The sequence below is a fragment of the Benincasa hispida genome, chromosome 2 (genome assembly GCF_027475165.1).
Source record: "Benincasa hispida cultivar pf3 chromosome 2, pf3_genome.v1.1, whole genome shotgun sequence".
Lineage (NCBI taxonomy): Eukaryota > Viridiplantae > Streptophyta > Magnoliopsida > Cucurbitales > Cucurbitaceae > Benincasa > Benincasa hispida.
This window is the reverse complement of record NC_143479.1, coordinates 56,704,502-56,724,396: the sequence shown is the minus strand read 5'-3', so window position 1 is coordinate 56,724,396 and position 19,895 is coordinate 56,704,502. Positions and strand designations below refer to the sequence as shown.

The following is a 19,895-nucleotide window of genomic DNA, read 5'->3' as shown; positions in this document are numbered from 1 at the left end:
AATATATCTACAGTGAGGGGAGTGGAACTACTGGGCTTTAGTGGAGTGATCCGGTAGTTTACGAATGTTGGTTAATCGGGTTAAAAAATTTAGCCGATTAATCTCGGATCGTTGGAGTCCATGATCTGTAGGTCCATTAGATCTCCCTACTAGTTCACAAACGGATTAAACCTTAGAATAAAGTAATAAGAAAATTTGAAATATCCAAATTTGAATCAAGGGAACTGTTAATTATATGTGATATAATTAAACATTTAATTATTGAATTAAACAAAATTGGAGAGTTGAAAAATATTTAAATGCGATTTAAATATCAATTACATGAATAGGGATTCATGTATTAGGAATTGATGGTTTGATAATTTGATATTTGATATCAAATTTTTATTAATTAAATAGTTTATTTAATTATTTAAAATTAATTAATTTTATTTAAATTAATTATTAGAATTAATTTTGGTTAAAATTAATTTTATAAATTTTTCCAAATTTTGAAATAGGCTTTCAAATTGATTTTTGGTTAAAAATCAATTAAATTGAAATAAGGATTTCAAAATTTAAAATTATATTAAATCAATTAAATTGAAAAATTATTCCATAGTTGGCTTTTCCCACTTTGGACACTAAATTCCCACTAAATGTTGACACATTTAGTGTCAAATTTGAAGGAAATCAGAGATGAGGATTTTCATGAGTAGTGGAATGATCGTTCCAAATCCCATTCGAAATGAACAATTGCAGTCAAGAAACGGAAACTAATAGGTCATGCACAATACGAAATTATAGCATACTTACAGATGAGATCAAGGGATAAAGTATACATACCTTTGAAGACTCATTCTTCAAACTCCCTCAAACATGAATGCTCGATCAGTCTCCAAGACAGTAGTACTCGAACGCTCGAACACAACGACCGCAACTATAACACCCCGCATTTTTATTAATGTAATTTCAGTAATTTATTTTTATTATTTGAGGGCATTTTTTTGGAATTTTGGACTTCAAGTGTAATTGCGGAAAATTAATGGATTTGATGTTGAAATTATTCAATTTGGAAATTAATGGCAGGAATTAATTTCATTTTTGGAAAGGAAATGAATTTAATAAAATAAAGTGGAATAAGGAAAAGAAAAGAAAATATAGTTTATTTTATTTTATTATTTTTTTAAAATAAAATATTCCCTCTTCTCCCTCACGCGATCGCGCAAACCCCCCCCCTTCAATTTTTCCGATCCCCTCGCCAACCGCCGACCTTTGTCCATCGCCTCGCTCAACCGTTCCGCTGTCGATTCGAGTCGACCTCAGCCACCTGCCGTCGGTCCGAACTCTTCAGTCGAGGGCTTGGTCGCGAACCAGCCGCTGTCTTCACGCCTAGCTGCCGCGCTGTTTCTTCTAGACGCCGCCACTGTCACTGCCCAGCCCTGTTCGTCGCCGAATCTGCCATGCATCACCGGACTTTTGTTTTGAACTCAAGGATTGGAGATTTTGAGACAGTTGCCATGGAGTTCGAGACCAATTTTGGTGAAAATTGTTGAAGTTTTGGTAAGTTTTGGGTGAATAGTTGGTTGGTTCTCTTTTGGATTAGGAGATTTGTTGGAAATTGAGTTGTTAAAAATGAGTTTTTGTTTTATGTACAGTTTGGCCAATAGAATTGAGTTTTGGAGTTAATTTAGGACCAAGCCACAATTTTAGTCTTGTTTCAAGGTCTTGCTTGGTAAAGGGAAGATAAGCTTGCTTAGGTTATTTGGATTTAATTTTGAGGTAAGTAATCTTACTACTGGAACCGCCTTTGTGTTGACAAATTTATGATTTATGTTGAGGATTGTAAGACTAGTTACAAGGATAATTTTGACTGTTCTGAGATTTAATGGACTGTTTAGAAAAGATATATGAGCATGTGATAATATGTCTGAAGTATGTTAATGTATGAGCATGATTTAGAATTTTATGAGATATATTAAAAGGACAATTGAGCATGACCCTAAATTATGAGTTAAGCGATACTACTACGGGAATATCTTAAAGTTAGGTGAAAGTTGGAGCATTTTGTTGATGTGCTTATTATGTGATTTATTATGAAAGTGTGTAAGCTATATGATGTATTATGAAATTTCAAATGTTTGATTATTTACATGAGTTAGTGCATGAAAGTGATGTACTAGAGTGGATCCATTAATACTAGATTAATTACGTATGTTGATGTTAATTAACATGACCTTGATCAGGAGATTTTAGAGGATTTAGGATTATGTGAATGTTATATGTAATGTGTGTTGGGGTTTATGCCCTAAAGTCTCGTGTCCTGTAGTCTGTAAACAGTACATATGAACACCTGTGATTGTTAATATATGATATTTACTTCACCTCTTGTTGTTTTGCTCATTTACTTGTTTTATTTGCTTTACCACAAACCAATAAATATAAAATCCCTGGTTATTTGTATGTGACTCAAGCATGTATGTGGTGACATACAAGTGGATCATGTATTGAGTGATAACCAAAATGGTTTGTAGTATATGGATATAGGAGGAAAACCTTATCCTGGTAATGCTACAGACGCGACCCGCTTTGTGGAATGGTCACAAGTGTTGTGACTTGCCATAGATGGTCTAATCCTGATCATTCGTGTTGGGGACATGCGAGCGGCAGCGTCCTATACAAAGAGTTTGTATAAGACCTAACCACGAAGTGTTAATGTCTCATTATATAACACCATTCATGACAGAGACTTCACTTCACTAGGATGACCATAGATAACATGACCTCAATCCTGAGTGAGTTGGGAACTCTTGCCATTGAGGGTAGTCCTTTGATTTGTATGGGTGCGAGTGGCCATGTCACCGATTCAAACTACCATTTTGGGAACTACACAAGATGGAATTCACTCCTTCCCCGAGGCAGGGGTAAGTAGATAGATGGCTCCCTTAAGGGCTGATTCTAGGGCTTGACCAATGTGGCGCCACACACATTCTCTTAGCCCGAGAGGATTCACACATAGTTGGACTATGTTGTATTGTTCATTAAAGGAATCACTGGTACTTAAGGAGTGATATGTAACTACAAGGGCAAAATGGTAAATTGGCCAGCTATACTTACAAGCATCTGTGAAGGGTCTTCGTACTCTTGATTGGTTATATCCAATGGACATAGAAATATATCTGTGGTAAGAAGAGTTCAGCTGTTGGTCTTTAGTAGAATCACTGACAGTTAACGAATGGTGAATCTCGTGGTTAAAGAGTTTAGTCAGCCATTCACGTATCGTTAGAGCTTCGAGCCACATGTCTATTAGGTCATCTGGGTAGCTTGGATAAAGTCGAGAACCAGTGTTTGGGTTAATTTGAAATGTTCAAATTGACAAGAGGAAGTACAATTATATATGATATAATTGGAATGGTTAATTATATATGATATATTTGGCTAAATGTATGAAATACATTATTTTGGAGGAAATTAGATATAAATATGATTTATATCAAGTAGAGGAAAAATACTATAGTAGATATATGATATCAAACTATATGATATATTTATTAAATAAATTAATTGATTAATTATTTAATAATTAACCAATTAATTCACGTATAAACGTGAGGAACGTGGAGCCATGAGGGTTAAGGTAACCGGTTGGTTGAAGTATGAAAATGGGTTTTCATTTTGAGGATTAATTCATTCATGCTAATTAATATCCCGCACCCCAAAAGAAACCGTGAAAGATTGATCGCCGAGAGCCTATACGATAGATTCTCTTTCGTCTAAACGATCGTCTAGTTCATGCGTTCCCTAAACGATCGTATACCACTTTCCTAAACAATCGTCTAGTTTTTCCTAAACGATCGTGTAGTTTTACTATAGGATAAGCGTTCCCGCTATATGATAACAAAGTTCTTCTCATACATGCTTGTCGTCTACACGATACCCTTTCCTCCATCCTCTACCAAACTCACTAGAGCCCACACTTTGGGTTTTTGACGCCGAGGATACCTGGGTTTCCTTGGTGGTGGTGTTATCCCCGAATTCTTGTTCGTGTATGTTTGGATCGTGCAGTAACAGTTGAGAGACTCGCCGGGTGCTAGTAGATCGGTGGAGTTTTCCGCTGCTGTGGGTTCACATAAACGAAGATTGTCTTCCTCTGGTATGAACAGCTTTCTCTACGTTTTATCGTATTCTGAACATACTGTTGATGAGTTTAATATGCATAACTGTTAGTATATAATGTATATCGTTTATATTTTGGTCACTGTGAAATCGGAGCAATCTAAACCCGCTCATGGAACTCTCGTTTTGAGATCCTTCAATTGGTATCAGAGCCAGGTTTCTGATACTTCGATTTCATTTGTTGCAACGAAATAAAATTTACATTCATGATGGGTGCATTTCTACGTTGTTTTTAAGTGTTAATACTGTTGTGGATGTGTTTGATTAATGGATGTTTTTCGGGATGAATTGCCTCGGTCTGTTTACATTCCTTTTACATTTTCGGTTGTATGTAAAGGCCCCTACGTTTTTGGGCATATATAATCGTAATCGAGTTTGTATTCAAAGTGTTTGAAGTCTTGAGTCGTTCGTCGAAGTTCTGGGCAAAGGTTGTGGCTCTTCAAGGAAGGAGATGATCTAGGGTTGATCGCATCGTGCAAAAAAAGTTCTATGTGATCGCTGTCCATCACATCATAAAGATGAAGGACTAATCGATCGTGGTTGAAAGCATCGGTTGAATGATGGGGTATGCGATCAAGCATTGGTTGTATCGGGAAGACGATCGGGCACGCGATCGCTGAGTATCGTTTAATGCGTGCACGAGCAAAATGATCGTTTAGGTCAGCAAGCTTCATCGCTTAGTAACTGACTAAACGATCGCTTAGCATCGGAAGGTAAATTGTTTACCCAGTTGCACGCATTGGTTAAACGATCAGACTCTCGTGTATCGTTTAAAGCACGCTAGACGATCGTTTAGGTCAACAAGCTTCATTGCTTAGTAACTGACTAAACGATCGCTTAGTAACTCAAGGTAAATCGTTTACCTATAGTCGATCTACACGATCGCATGGACGATCAGGCTTTGCAGCCTCGTCGTCGTCTACGCGATCGTTTGCTAAAGTTCCTATCGTCTAGTGCGCGTTGAACGATCGTCTAACTGCTAAAAATTGCTACACGATGGAGACCTCCTGGCGGTTCAAGACCCGATTCGCCTGTGAACCTTTTTGCTTGATAACAAATGTAATAGATAGGGTTTTTCATTCCGATTCTTTTTGGTTTAAAGGCTCATCCCGGTCCATTAATCTATTTGTTTAATACATGCGATGTATGTCTAATATGTCATATGGTATGCACAAATAGTAAATCCCACCTTAAGTTATGCACTGATCATGCATCATCTCTTTATTGTAATTGTTATAATTTAGAGAAGCGTGATTTTATTATGTAAGAGCATGCTCATATATCATTAATATAAGAGTTATATTTATGCATGCTTAAAAAGCATTGACATGCATCATCTTTATATTATAATTGTTATAGTATAAGGGTGAATGATAGCATGTTTGCTTGGTTATTACGCTTTATATAAAAGTTATATAGTAATGACCGGACATTGCATGAAGCATGACATATAGGGTATGTTATAATTATTATAAACGCCTCGTTATGTGCAATGTTTTTTAGTTGTTTCTTTTTAAGAGTTAAAGAGAAATTAGAACTAAAATCAATAACAAAGACATGCATGCTAACTTAGGTTTAATTCATGTTTTAAAATGTTTAAAACTTTGATCACATAGACCTAAGATCATGGTTCTAATATGATTAGCAACCCTAAGGCTTTAATCTTTTAATCAGTTTAATAGGATTAAATTGGCTAACAAAAGGTTAAAGTGTAGCAAATCTATCTATAAGGGACCTTTTGTTTAAGGCGGGTTTTGTCTAGGCTAGGATATTTAAGTTGACGGAAACGTAACACCCCTACCTGGAAACTTACCTGGAAAGGTGAATTAGATAGATTTGATGCATGCATGCAAGTTAAGGACAATCCATTAAAGAGTTTAAATGTGACTACTTGAATTTGTTTATATTTCATAAACAAACATTGTTTATGAGAAAACTTTAAAAAGACCAATTAGACTAAAATCAGTAGCCGGATTGTCTAGGTTAATGAATCCCTAGGTAGAACATTCAGTGGGAGGTACTTGGGGCATAAGATGCTTCACTGAAACCTTTCACTTTTCTCATAAAGTCCACACCGTGAGATCTATTCTCAGTCTCGCGGCACATTTGGCGTGTCCCCCCAACGGATGGTGTTTGGGTAGGTCAATATCAAGGTGGATGGAGAGAATGTTCATAGTAAGTGGGAGCGGGAAGTGCGACAGCATATCCCTCGGTCTTCCTCGTTAGGTTGAATAAAGTTATTGTGCATCGCCTCGGGGCACCCTGAGAGTGTCCCCCTAAAGGATGACAGTTTTGCACGTTTCTTTATTTGACCTCCTGTAAGAGGATAAGGTAACTTAGTCTCTTGTCCTAATCTGTCTTTTCCCTGCGGTAAGCGCATTAGGGCGGGACTCTGGCACCGAAAACAAAGGGTTACACTTACACGAAATAGTTAAATGTTAACGATTCTATACCGAAAAATGGTGGCTGTTAGGTTCAGTTCCAAGAGTTGGTTCTGCCTAATGGTTGAGAATGTCTTATCCCAGTGAAGGGGCAACTGATCACCCCACCGGTGGCGTTTGTCCTGACTCACTGGGGCATCATTGCAAAATAGAAGTCTATAACTTAGGGTACTTGAAACTGTTTTGCAAAACTAATTGGTTTAAAAGTGGTTTAGCAAAATTAATCAAGATTTGTTCGTATTTTCAGCAACTTTTTCAAATGGCTACAACCACCTTATCTTTGTTAAGCACCAAAAAATTGACCGGCGACAATTTTTCAACATGGAAACGTATGATCACGACGATCCTAATCATCGAGGTTCTCATGTTTGCTCTCATGGAGACTTGTCCTCCTATTCCAGCTCCAAATGCCACTCGAAATGTTCGAGAGGCATATGAGCGATAAACAAGGGCGAATGAGAAGGCCCGAGCCTATATCTTGACAAGTCTTTTTGACGTCTTGGCCAAGAAGCATGAGTTTATGGTCTCAGCTCGTGAGATCATAGAGTCCCTATGAGGGATGTTTGGACAACCGTCTGAACAGCTTATGCATGACGCTTTAAAATATATATTCAACTCCAAAATGCAAGAAGGCACCTCTGTTCGTAAACATGTGCTAAACATGATGGTCCACTTCAACGTGGCGGAGTTGAATGGGTCTACCATCGATGAGGGTAGCCAGGTTAGTATAATCCTGCATTCATTTTCGGAGAGCTTCCTGTACTTTGTTAGTAATGTGATCCTTAACAAAGTGAAATATAACCTTACAACTTTCCTCAACGAGTTGCAAACATACCAATTTTTACTGAAAAGTAAGGAGAGGCAGAAGGGTGAGGCAAATGTTGCTTCATCCTCAAGAACGTTCCATAGAAGTTTGACCTTAGGAACGAAGTCTGCACCTTCTACTTCTAACTCTACAAAGGGGAAGAAGAAGAAGGGTGGTAAGGGAAAAGGGAAGGCACCTGCTAACCCACCGCCTGTTGCCCCGAGGAGGCGTCCACAAGTTGCTAAAGGAAAGTGTTTCCATTTTAATCAAGATGGACATTGGAAGAGGAACTATCCTTGGTATTAGAAGGAGAAGAAAACAGCCATGAGATGACGATACGAGTAGGCACCAGACACGTCTCAGCTGTGGCAGTGGGAGGGATCCAGTTGACTTTACAGAATAGGTTTCTAAATTTAAATGATGTATATATTGTTCCTGAACTAAAAACGAACCTTATTTCTGTAAAGTGCTTATTGCATTGTAAATACACTATTTCTTTTAATTTGAGTAAAGCATTTATTCATAAAGATGGTGTCTTTATTTGCACAGCAAATCTGGAATCAAATTTATATGTGCTAAGGCCGTTAGCCATTAATTCCCTTTATAATACTAAAATGTTCGGAACTGTCGTAACTCAATCAAAACGTCAACAAATTTCTCCAAAAGAAAATGCCCAACTTTAGCATCTACGTTTAGGGCACATCAATCTCAATAGGAATGAGAGATTGGTGAAGAATGGATTTCTAAGTGAGTTAGAAGAAAATTCTTCACCTGTGTGCGAATCTTGCCTTGAGGGTAAGATGACTAAACGACCTTTTACTTGAAAAGGTTTTAGAGCCAAAGAGCCTTTTGAGTTAGTACATTCTGACCTTTGTGGTCCTATGAATGTGCGAGCCCGAGGTGGTTATGAGTAGTTTATCAGTTTTACTGATGATTACTCCAGGTACGGGTATGTTTATCTTTTGCAACGGAAGTCTGAATCCTTTGAAAAGTTCAAAGAGTTCAAGGTTGAAGTTGAAAACGCATTGAGAAGATGAGACGGGTCCCATATGCGTCTGCCGTTGGTAGTTTGATGTACGCAATGCTCTGTACTCGTCCAGACATCTGTTATGTTGTGGGTATAGTCAGTAGGTATCAGTCTAACCCAGGCTAGGGTCATTGGACCGCAGTGAAGAACATCCTCAGGAAAACGAGGGATTAAATGCTCGTGTATGGTTTTAGGGATTTGATCCTTACAAGATACACGAATTCTGACTTTCAGACTGATAAGAACTCTCGCAAGTCTACATCAGGGTCAGTCTTTACTCTTAACGGAGGAGCTGTAGTGTGGCAAAGCACTAAGCAGGGCTGCATCGCCGACTCCATTATGAAAGCGGAGTATATAGCGGCTTGCGAAGCTGCTAAGGAGGTCGTCTGGCTCAGGAAGTTCTTAATAGACCTGGAAATTGTTCTAGATATGTCTAGGCCCATTACCCTCTTTTTTGATAATAGTGGGACAGTGGCGAACTCCAAGGAGCCAAGGAGTCACTAGCGCGGTAAACACATAGAACAGAAGTATCATCTGGTCCGCGAGATAGTGCATCGAGGGGACGTGATTATCACGTAGATCGCTTTGGAGCACAATTTTGCTGACCCGTTTACGAAAACTCTCACGGCTACAGTGTTTGAGGGTCACCTATGGAGCATGGGTCTACAAGATCGCCCGCGGCTGAACTAGGGCAAGTGGGAGATTTTTTTTGTACTGGACTTTTATGCCCTAGCTTATTGTTTTGTACTTAGTTTTTGTACACCTCACTTCGGTTTAGGACAAGTGGGAGATTGTTGGGGTTTATGCTTTAAAGTCTCGTGTCCTGTAGTTTGTAAACAGTACATACGAACACCTGTGATTGTTAATATATGATATTTACTTCACCTCTTGTTGTTTTGCTCACTTGTTTTATTTACTTTACCATAAACCAATAAACATAAAATCCCTGGTTATCTTTATGTGACTCAAGCATGTATGTGGTGACATACAAGTGGATCATGTCTTGAGTGATAACCAAAATGGTCTGTAGTAATGGATATAGGAGGGAAACATTAACCTGGTAATGCTACGGATGTAGCCCGCTTTGTGGAATGGTCAAAAGTGTTGTGACTTGCCACAGATAATCTGATCCTTATCATTTGTGTTGGGGACATGCGAGCGGGGGCATCCTATACAAAGAGTTTGTATAAGACCTAACCACGAAATGAATGTCTCGTTATATAACACCATTCATGACAGAGACTTCACTTCACTAAGATGACCATAGATAACATGACCTCAATCCTAAGTGAGTTGGGAACTCCTGCCATTGAGGGCGGTCCTTTGATTTGTATGGATGCGAGTGGCCATGTCACCGATTCAAACATACCATTTTGGGGATACGTCTGATTTGGGAGCTGGGAACTCAACTACACAAGATGGAATTCACTCCTTCCCTGAGGCAGGGGTAAGTAGATGGATGGCTCCCTAAAGGGCTGATTTCGGGGGCTTGAACGATGTGACGCCACACACCTTCTCTTGACTCGAGAGGTGTTCACACATAGTTGAACTATGTTGTATTGTTCATTAGAGGAATCAATGGTACTTAAGGAGTGAGATGTAACTACAGGGGCAAAACGATAAATTGGCCTAACTGTGCTTACGAGCATCTGTGAAGGGTCATCGTACTCATGATTGGTTATTTCCAATGGACACAAAAATATATCTGTGGTAAGAAGAGTTCAGCTATTGGTCTTTAGTGGAATCACTGACAGTTAACGGATGGTGAATCTCGTGGCTAAAGAGTTTAGTCAGCCATTCACGTACCATTAGAGCTTCGAGCCACATGTCCATTAGGTCATCTGGGTAGCTTGGATAAAGTCGAGAACCAGTTTTTGGGTTAATTTGAAATGTTCAAATTGACAAGAGGAAGTACAATTATATATGATATAATTGGAATGGTTGATTATATATGATATAATTGGCTAAATGTATGAGATACATTATTTTGGAGGAAATTAGATATAAATATGATTTATATCAAGTAGAGGAAAAATACTATAGTAGATATATGATATCAAACTATAGGATATAAATATAATATGATTATATTTATTAAATAAATTATTTGATTAATTATTTAATAATTAACCAATTAATTCACGTATGAATGTGGGGAACGTGAAGCCGCGAGGGTTAAGGTAACCGGCAAGTTGAAGTATGAAAATGGGTTTTCATTTTTAGAATTAATTCATTCGTGCTAATCGATATCCCACGCCCTAAAAGAAACCGTGAAAGATTAATCGCTGAGAGCCTATACGATAGATTCTCTTTCGTCTAAACGACCGTCTAGTTCACGCGTTCCCGAAATGATTGTATACCACTTTCCTAAACGATCATCCAGTTTTTCCTAAACGATCGTGTAGTTTTACTATATGATAAGCGTCCCCGCTATACGATAGCAGAGTTCTTCTCGTACGCGCTTGTCGTCTACACGATACCCTTTCCTCTGTCCTTTACTAAACTCACCAGAGCCTACACTTTGGGTTTTTGACACCAAGGATACTTGGGTTTCCCTTGTGGTGGTGTTGTCCCAGAATTCTTGTTCGTGTACGTTCGGATTGTGCAGTAACAGTCGAGAGACTCGCCGGGTGCTGGTAGGTCGGTGGAGTTTTCCGCTGTTGTGGGTTTACATAAACGAAGATCGTCTTCCTCTGGTATGAACCCTTTTCTCTACGTTTTATCATATTCTGAGCATGCTGTTGATGAGTTTAATATGCACAACTATGAGTATAGAATGTATATCGTTTATGTTCCGGTCACTGTGAAATTGGACTGATCTAAACCCACTCATGGAACTCTCGTTTTTAGATCCTTCACAAACATCTGAGGGATTTCAGGAAGTTTGACCCTCGTTCCTTTGATGGATCGTTGGGAGACCCCACCAAAGCAGAGATGTGGTTGTCATCTATCGAGACGATTTTCCGTTTTATGAAGTGCCCGAAAGAGCACAAGCTTCAATGTGTCGTTTTCATGTTGACTGGCAATGTAGAAATCTGGTGGCGTTTAGCAGAGAAAATGATTGATACCAGTGGGAAGCTTGCAACCTGGGAGCAGTTCAAGGAACGTTTCTATGAGAAGTATTTTTCGGCCAACACCCGGTATAACAAGCAGGTAGAGTTCTTGAATTTGAAACAGGGAGTTATGTTAGTAAAGGAATATGAGCAAGAATTTGATAAATTGTCCCACTTTGCCGCTGAGCTGGTAGCCACCGAGACAGCGAGGACAGAAAGGTTCATTCAAGGTTTGAGAAGCGAATTACGAGGTATGGTTCATGCTCTTGACCTTAACACCTATGCCACAGCACTGCGAGCCGTTGTGAGGATCGATGCTGACTCCCAGGAGGGAGAAGAGTACAACAAGTTGTCTGAAATTAGGGCATCTGCAGGGCAGAAAAGGAAAGCAGACCAGAAGACTTCTGAGTTTCAGCAAAAGAAACCTGTAGCTATTAAAGAGGAAAAGCCGATTTGTAACTCATACGGAAAGCGTCACTAGGGTTGTTGCTTGGCTGGAGCAGGGGTGTGTTATCGTTGTGGACAGGAAAGGCATATGGCATATGGGTGCCTTAGTAGGAGCGCTACAGATGATACGAACCACCCTTTGGGTCCGGACCAGGTGGGTTCAAGTGGACAGCAACATTGGAATAGGAACAGTGCCACAACCTAACATGAGGTAGAGTGGTCGAACACTGTAGTGAAAGATAAATTTACATTCTAGATCTTAACACTCTCGGTTTGTTTGAGACTATGTTTGCTTGCCTTCTTTTGTATGCTTAGTTAGTATAAGAGATCATGTATGTTTCGTTATCCCTATGCAAAGCTATTATTTATTTATTTACTTTGTTGTGTTACGGAGAAAGGAGAGGGCGTGACAGGTTCACTGACATAAGGAAAGATAGTTGTAACCTTGGTAGAAAGTCTACATTTGGATCAATGTTCACTCTTAATGGAGGAGCAGTAGTGTGGAGAAGCGTAAAATAGACCTGTATAGCTGACTCCACAATGGAAGTTGAATACGTAGCTGCTTGCAAAGCAGCAAAAGAAGCAGTATGGCTGAGGAAATTCTTGACAGATTTGGAAGTTGTTCCAAATATGCATCTACCCATCACCTTGATTGTGACAACAGCGGTGCAGTTGCAAATTCAAAAGAACCTCGAAGCCATAAACGGGGAAAGTACATCAAACGCAAGTACCACCTTATCCGGGAAATCGTACACCATGATGACGTTGTACTGACCCAGATACCTTCTGAGCAAAACGTTGGTGATCCTTTTACAAAAACCTTCACGGCTAAAGTTTTTGAGGGTCACCTACAGAGTTTAGGTCTACGGTGTTTGTAAACTAGGACAAGTGGGAGAACTTTTGGGTATATGCCCTAGTTTATTGTACTCATATGTAATATTAATTTTTCATAGTTAAATTCAGCATCGTTTGATCCTAGTAGGTGTTTTAGTCCAAGTGGGAGTTTGTTGGATTTTATATCCTAAAACTCGTAGTTTGTAATATCATATTCTTGTTCAATAAAGCTGTTATTGAAAATCTTTAGTAAATTTAAATTCTATATTCGTGAATCCAATAAACTAAGGATCCGAGGCTATTAAGTTTAAGTTTGAACTTTATGTAGTGACATAAATGTGGATCAAGTTCAAATATATAGCCAAACTGTTCTATAGTATATGAATAAGGTTGGGCGCCTTATTCTGGGGACATTATGGATGCGGCCCATTTTATAGTTAGTACAAACGATGTGATCCTAAACTGTTCATGTGGAGACATGAAAATGGGGGCATCCTATGTAAAGAGTTTACATAAGACTGAACCATGAAATAGTCACTTTTTAAGTTCTAAATGCCGTTTAATGTATAAAATTGACTATTTCGTTAATTGATGACCTAGATAACTTAATCTTAATCCTGAGCTAACTATGAACTCCCGTTCACTCAAAATTATCCTCAGATCTGCATGGGTGAGGGAAGCTCATTATCGCTGGCCCAATAAGCCTTCCATTTCAGGGGTAAGATTAGGTGGATAGCTGGGAACGTAGGGTGCAAGACGGAATTCACTCCTACTCGTTATAGGGATAGTAGATAGATTGTTCCCTTTAGTACTGAATCCAGGTCTTGAACAAGGGGCCCCACCCTCTCATTGACCCGAGAGGGGTTCGGTTTATAGGTTGGACCTTAAACCAATTGTTCATTAGAGGATCAGTGGAACTTAAGGAAGAAGATGTAGTCTTGGGGGTAAAACGATTTTTATGACCCAGCCAAGATTACGAACAACCTGTGAAGGATTAACTTACTAATCATGGTTATATCATATGGACACAAATATATCTATATTGAGGGGAGTGCAACTACGGGACTATAGTGGAATGACCCGTGAGTTAACGAATGTTGATTAGCTCCTTCTAAAGAGTTTAGCCAGCTAATCTCGAATCGTTGGAGCCCACGATCTATAAGTCTATTAGGTTCCCCTACTAGCTCATATGGAATAAACTTAGAACAATATGATAGAATAATTCAAATTGTTCGAATTAGGTGAAGAGAGAGAAACCGACAAGTATATGTGATATAGTGGTCGATTTTTTAGTTTAGAGATACAGCTTTAATATTTAAATGTGATTTAAATATCAAGAATATGAATACATTCATATTCGAAAGCTCGAAAATAATGGAAATGGTCAAAGATGTAAAAAGTCAAAGAGTTGACTTTTGATTTTGAAAAATCAAACTTTGACTGACCTTATATTCAAATATGATTTGAATTTCGAGAGAATGAATGCGGATTCATGTTCGGGAGGTCAAAATTAGTCAACACGAAAAAAATCATAAAAAGTCAAAATGTTGACTTTTCGGTCAAATTTTGACTTTGACCAAATTACTAGTTTGCCCTTTGATTAAAGTTAGTGGAAAAATCCAAACTTTTGTTGGATAATTCCACTAACAAAATAGTAGGCTAGGTGTTGGCTTATAGTGAAGACATTAAGCCCATTTAGATAGTGGATTCTAGGTGTTGGGTTTTTATGAAGTTATTTCATGCAATTTTACATGATCCTTTTCTAAAAATATGGGCTTGTCATTTTGGATTAAAAACTTTTGGACATTTTGCAAAATTATTTTTTAAAAATTGGGCTGAAAAAATCCAAACCCAACCCAAATTTCACTCTACTATTTCCATCTCTTTTTGTAACGACCCGACCCCCTAGGACTTAGGTTAGGGCATTACTAAAATAAATGCATGCATAGAATTTAAAACGATGCAGTTATGTTGAAATAAATGTTAATTAAACAAGAGAAGTTCAAAAGACATTTATTAAATGCAATTGTTAAAACAATAATAGGGTACCTATAATTCGTAAAGACTATCAAAAGTATATAAAATAAATAATCCTTAATATAAAGTTTAAAACAATAAAACTAAACATTTAGGGAAAAATAAGGACTCTAAATGTCATGATGCGAAAGCGTAAAAACTAGTCCCAGTGGCACGATCACGAATTCCGCTGCGCCATCGCTGGTGCATCTCTACCCTTACCTGAAACATCAACATAAGAAAGAATGAGTATGAAATACTCAGTAAGTAACCCCACCACTGGGGTCAGGCTAGGCATCTATGTCCTCTAGATACCCACCTATGGCACATAAACAAATGGAACAAACGAGAGACTGAGTCCTATCCTATTGTAGTTAAGTATGCCCACAAAACTGGTAGACCTCGAAAGGAACACAAACTGATGAATCCCGAAGGAAACACAAACTGGTGAATCCTGAAGGAAACACAAAACTGGTGTATGCCGGAGGAATCACAAACTGGTGAATCTCGAAGGAAACACAAAACTGGTGAATCCCGAAGGAATCACAAACTGGTGAATCTTGAAGGAAACACAAAACTGATGAGTCCTGAAGGAAACAAAAACTGGTGAATCCCGAAGGAAACACAAAACTGATGAATCTCGAAGGAACCACAAACTGGTGAATCCCGAAGGAAACACAAAACTGGTGAATCCCGAAGGAAACACAAACTGATGAATCCCGAAGGAAACACAAACTGGTGAGCATCTAACTAATCAATGAGGATATTCACATAGTCTCAGCGTTCTAAGAATCAACATTGTACAATTCTAGAACATTCATGAAAATCCTTGATACTGTGGCTCCATCACATACACATGATTATTAACAACATATCATACTACATTCATGTATACCTTACATCATAATTCCACAGCATGCAAGTATGCCTCAGTACCAGCAGATCAAATATCAACATATGAAAACACATACCATCACATACTAACGATCGAGTACTTAGGTGTATCTTTAAACAAAACAGGACCCATGGCAGAACATACTCGATTCAGGTCATACTATTAATCAACATGCTAATATTTACTATAACTTACACTTATCACGTGAGCATACAAATAAAAACCTAGCCCGTGGGTAGTTCCAATGGTAAGATTACTTACCTTAATCGAAATTCCACAGATAAACTCCGACAACCAAACGATGGCTGCGATTTGAAGAAACAACCCTACCATACGAATACAACCATAAAATTTCAGTCCAATAATAATTGCGACACCTCAGATTCAAAAACACAACACCCCAAAAGCTTACCCAAGGAACTTGATTAACAACCACTCCAAAATCTCCTTCCAACAGATTTTAACTCCCAATGGAGGACAGCTTGGAACCTTAAAGATACAAGGGTTAAGTCAACTTAATTCAGTAATCAAAGCGTGCCCACAAACCAACAATAGGGACCATAATTCTTACCAAAACTCTTGTCGAATGATCTTGAATCCGCTGGACAGTTGCTCCTGTAATTTCCCGAGCTCAAATCTAAAATCAAGATAATGCGACTAATTTAATCTTTAATCCAACTTAGTGGGCATCCAAAATCTTTCAAGAAACCGAACCACAAAATAGATCATACCAAAATCTAAGAGTCAAGCTGCTGGAAGACGGTGCAGCACGCGGCGGTCAGGAGGTTTGATCGTGGTGGCGCGCGGTGGTCAGGGAGCTAGAGCGGCGGCGGCATTCGTGGCTAGGAGCAGCGGCAACTCAGACGGTTCTCCGGCTGGTCGAGCGGTGCGACTCCGACGGGACTCTCTGGCTGGGTGAACGGTGCGACTCTGACGGCGACTCTTTGGCTGGGTGAGCGGTGCGACTCCGACGGCGACTCTTTGGCTGGGTGAGCGATGCGACTCAAACGACGAATCTCTGGCTGGGCGAGCGGTGCGACTCCGACGGGTTTCGGTAGTGAGGGAGGCGGCGGTAAGAGAGGTTGGGCAATGGGGGAGGCAGCAGCGAGAGAGGTCGGTCGCTCGAGCGAGAGACGCGTGAAGGAGATTAGAGGGGGCCTTTTTATTTTAAAAAAAAACTAATAATAATAATAATAATAATAAAAGTAATAAAAATTATAATAATAATAATAATAATAAAAGGAAAATAGTATAACTCTAATTAAATCCTTTCCTTAACCCACTTTATACTAATTAATTCCTTTCCTTTTTCCAAAAATAATTAATTCCTTCCATAACTTTTCAAATTGAATAATTTTGAATAATTTCCACGACAACACTTAAATCCTCGCACTTATACTTTAAATTCAAAATTCCAAACATGTCCTTCAACTAAGAACAATTACTGAAAAAGGAAAAGTTTTACATTATTAATAAATAAATTAAAAAAGTGTGAGATGTTTCATTCTTCCCCCCTTAAAGAACTTTCGTCCTCGAAAGTTCATCCTTGAAAAAGCTCTAGGTACTGGGCCTTCATCTTATCCTCTCGCTCCCAGGTGGCTTCCCTGAACTGGTGGTTTTGCCACAGAACTTTCACAAAAGCAATTTTTCGACGGCGCAATGTCTTTACTTCTTTGGCAAGAATCTCTATGGGCTTCTCCTTGTATCTCAAGTTATCATTCAACTGTAAGGGCTTGTAGTCAACTACATGGGATGGGTTTGTCACATACTTCCTTAGCATCGAAACATGGAAGACATTATAAACTGAAGATAGCGCTGGGGGCAAGGCTAAACGGTAAGCTATAGAGCCAACTCGTTCCAGGACCTCGAAAGGTCCAATGAATCTCGGACTCAACTTTCCTTTCCTGCCAAACCTCAGAATACCTTTCATGGGTGCCACCTTTAAGAATACTTTCACCCCAGTCTCAAATTCCAGGTCCTTACGTCTTACATCGGGATAGCTCTTCCGTCTGCTTTGGGCTGTCTGCATACGAGCCCTGATCTTCTGTAAGGCCTCATTTGTGGTCTGCACCAATTCAGGTCCTAACAATCTCTTCTCTCCTACCTCATCCCAACACACGGGGGACCTGCAACTCTTCCCATATAGGGCCTCAAAGGGTGACATCCCAATAGTGGACTGGTAGCTGTTATTGTACGCAAACTTCATTAAGTGCAAGTGAGCATCCCAACTTCCAGAAAACTCTATGGCACGGGCATGCAACATGTCTTCCAGTATCTGATTCAATCTCTCTGTCTGCCCATCAGTCTGAGGGTGGAACGCTGTATTGAAGTTTAACCGGGTCTTCAATGCCGCTGGAGACTATTCCAGAAGTTAGACGTGAAACGAGGGTCTCTGTCCGACACAATGGACACGGGTACTCCATGCAATCTTACCACTTCCTTCATGTATATCTGTGCCCACTTATTCATTGAAAAGGTGGACTTTCTAGGTATGAATTGTGCTAGCTTCGTAAGTCTATCTACAACGACCCATATCATAGTGAAACCTTTAACTGTCCGAGGCAACCCCACGATGAAGTCCATAGACACATGCTCCCACTTCCATTCTGGTACATTTAATGGTTGTAACAAGCCTGCTGGCCTCTGCCTCGGGGCTTTCACCTGTTGGCACACCAAACACTTACTAACGAACTCCGCAACCTCTCTTTTCATATCATTCCACAAATAGTAACGTTTCAGATCCTGGTACATCTTGGTGTTATCGGGGTGGACCGAGAATAGGGAACTATGAGCCTCTGACAATAACTCATCCTTAATGTCACTAACCACCGGCATGCACAGACGCCCCTGATAAAGGAGTCCACTTTTTGCTGACACTGAGAATTCGCTTTCCTGGCCTGACTCCACTCTACGAACTCTCTCCTCCAAATAAGGGTCGTCTCGCTGCACATCAATAATCTTCTGCCTTAGGCTTGTTGCACTGACAACTGTGCTAACTATGTCGTGACCTTCCTCACGACTACTGCAATCTCTACCCTCTCCAGTTCCCTGCATAGGTGAGTCTGTCCGGTAATGAGAGCTGCGGAATGGGCCACCTTTTTGCTTAAAGTATCTACCACTACATTTTCTGTCCCCGGGTGATGCAAAATTTCACAGTCATAATCCTTTACTAGTTCCAACCACCTTCTTTGCATCATGTTTAGCTCCTTCTGAGTGAAAAAGTACTTCAAACTCTTGTGGTCGTTGAAGATCTGTATCTTTTCTCCATACAAGTAATGTCTCCAGATCATGAGAGCAAAAACCACCGCTTCTAACTCCAAGTCATGCGTGGGATAATTCTATTCGTGTTTCTTCAGCTGACGTGAAGCGTAAGCAACTACTCTACCCTGCTACATCAATACGCATTCCAACCCTTTCTTGGATGCATCACTGAAAATGACGAAACCATCTGATCCGTCTGGTACTGTGAGAACTGGGGCTGAAACCAGCCTCTGCTTGAGGTCCTGAAAACTGCTTTCACAAGCCTCATTCCAAACAAATGTTGCCCCCTTCCGGGTCAACTGAGTTAATGGGGCGACTAAGCGAGAGAAATACTTCACAAACCGTCTGTAGTAGCCTGCTAACCCCAGAAAACTGCGCACCTTACTGACCGTGGTTGGACGAGCCCAACCCATAACTGCCTCCACCTTTGCAGGATCCACTGATACACCTTCCTTGGATACCACATGCCCTAGAAAGGACACCTGCTTCAACCAAAATTCACATTTAGAAAACTTAGCATATAGCTTATTGGCCCTCAATGTCTCCAAAACTTTCCGCAAATGCTCCCCATGCTCGGCCTTTGTCTTAGAATAAATCAAAATATCATCAATAAAAACAATCATGAAGGTGTCGAGGAATTCCTTGAACACCCTATTCATTAGATCCATGAACACTACTGGTGCATTCGTTAGACTAAATGACATCACAATGAACTCATAATGTCCATACCTCGAACGGAAAGCTGTCTGGGGTATGTCACTGTTCTTTATTCTCAGCTGGTGGTACCCTGACCGGAGGTTAATCTTAGAGAATACCGTAGCTCCCTGTAACTGGTGAAACAAATCATCGATCCTGGGAAGGGGATATTTGTTCTTGACGGTCACCTTGTTCAACTCTCTATAGTCAATGCACAGACGTAATGATCCATCCTTCTTTTTCACAAAAAAAACGGGTGCACCCC

At 39.7% G+C, this 19,895-nt stretch overlaps 1 long non-coding RNA gene across 4 annotated transcripts in view; it reads left to right on the top strand.

Annotated features, from left to right (window-relative positions):
• The first annotated feature begins 1,182 nt into the window (after nt 1-1,182).
• Nucleotides 1,183-19,895, top strand: part of LOC150038030 (uncharacterized) — a 33,880-nt gene continuing 15,167 nt past the window's right edge. Inside the window, exons 1-2 of one of the 4 annotated variants that reach the window (XR_016527650.1) lie at nt 1,183-1,542; nt 1,638-1,761. This is a non-coding gene — a long non-coding RNA (uncharacterized LOC150038030). Of the gene's footprint in view, nt 1,543-1,637; nt 2,162-19,895 lie in introns of those variants that run through there. The other 3 variants (XR_016527652.1, XR_016527649.1, XR_016527651.1) reach the window with 3 other exon arrangements.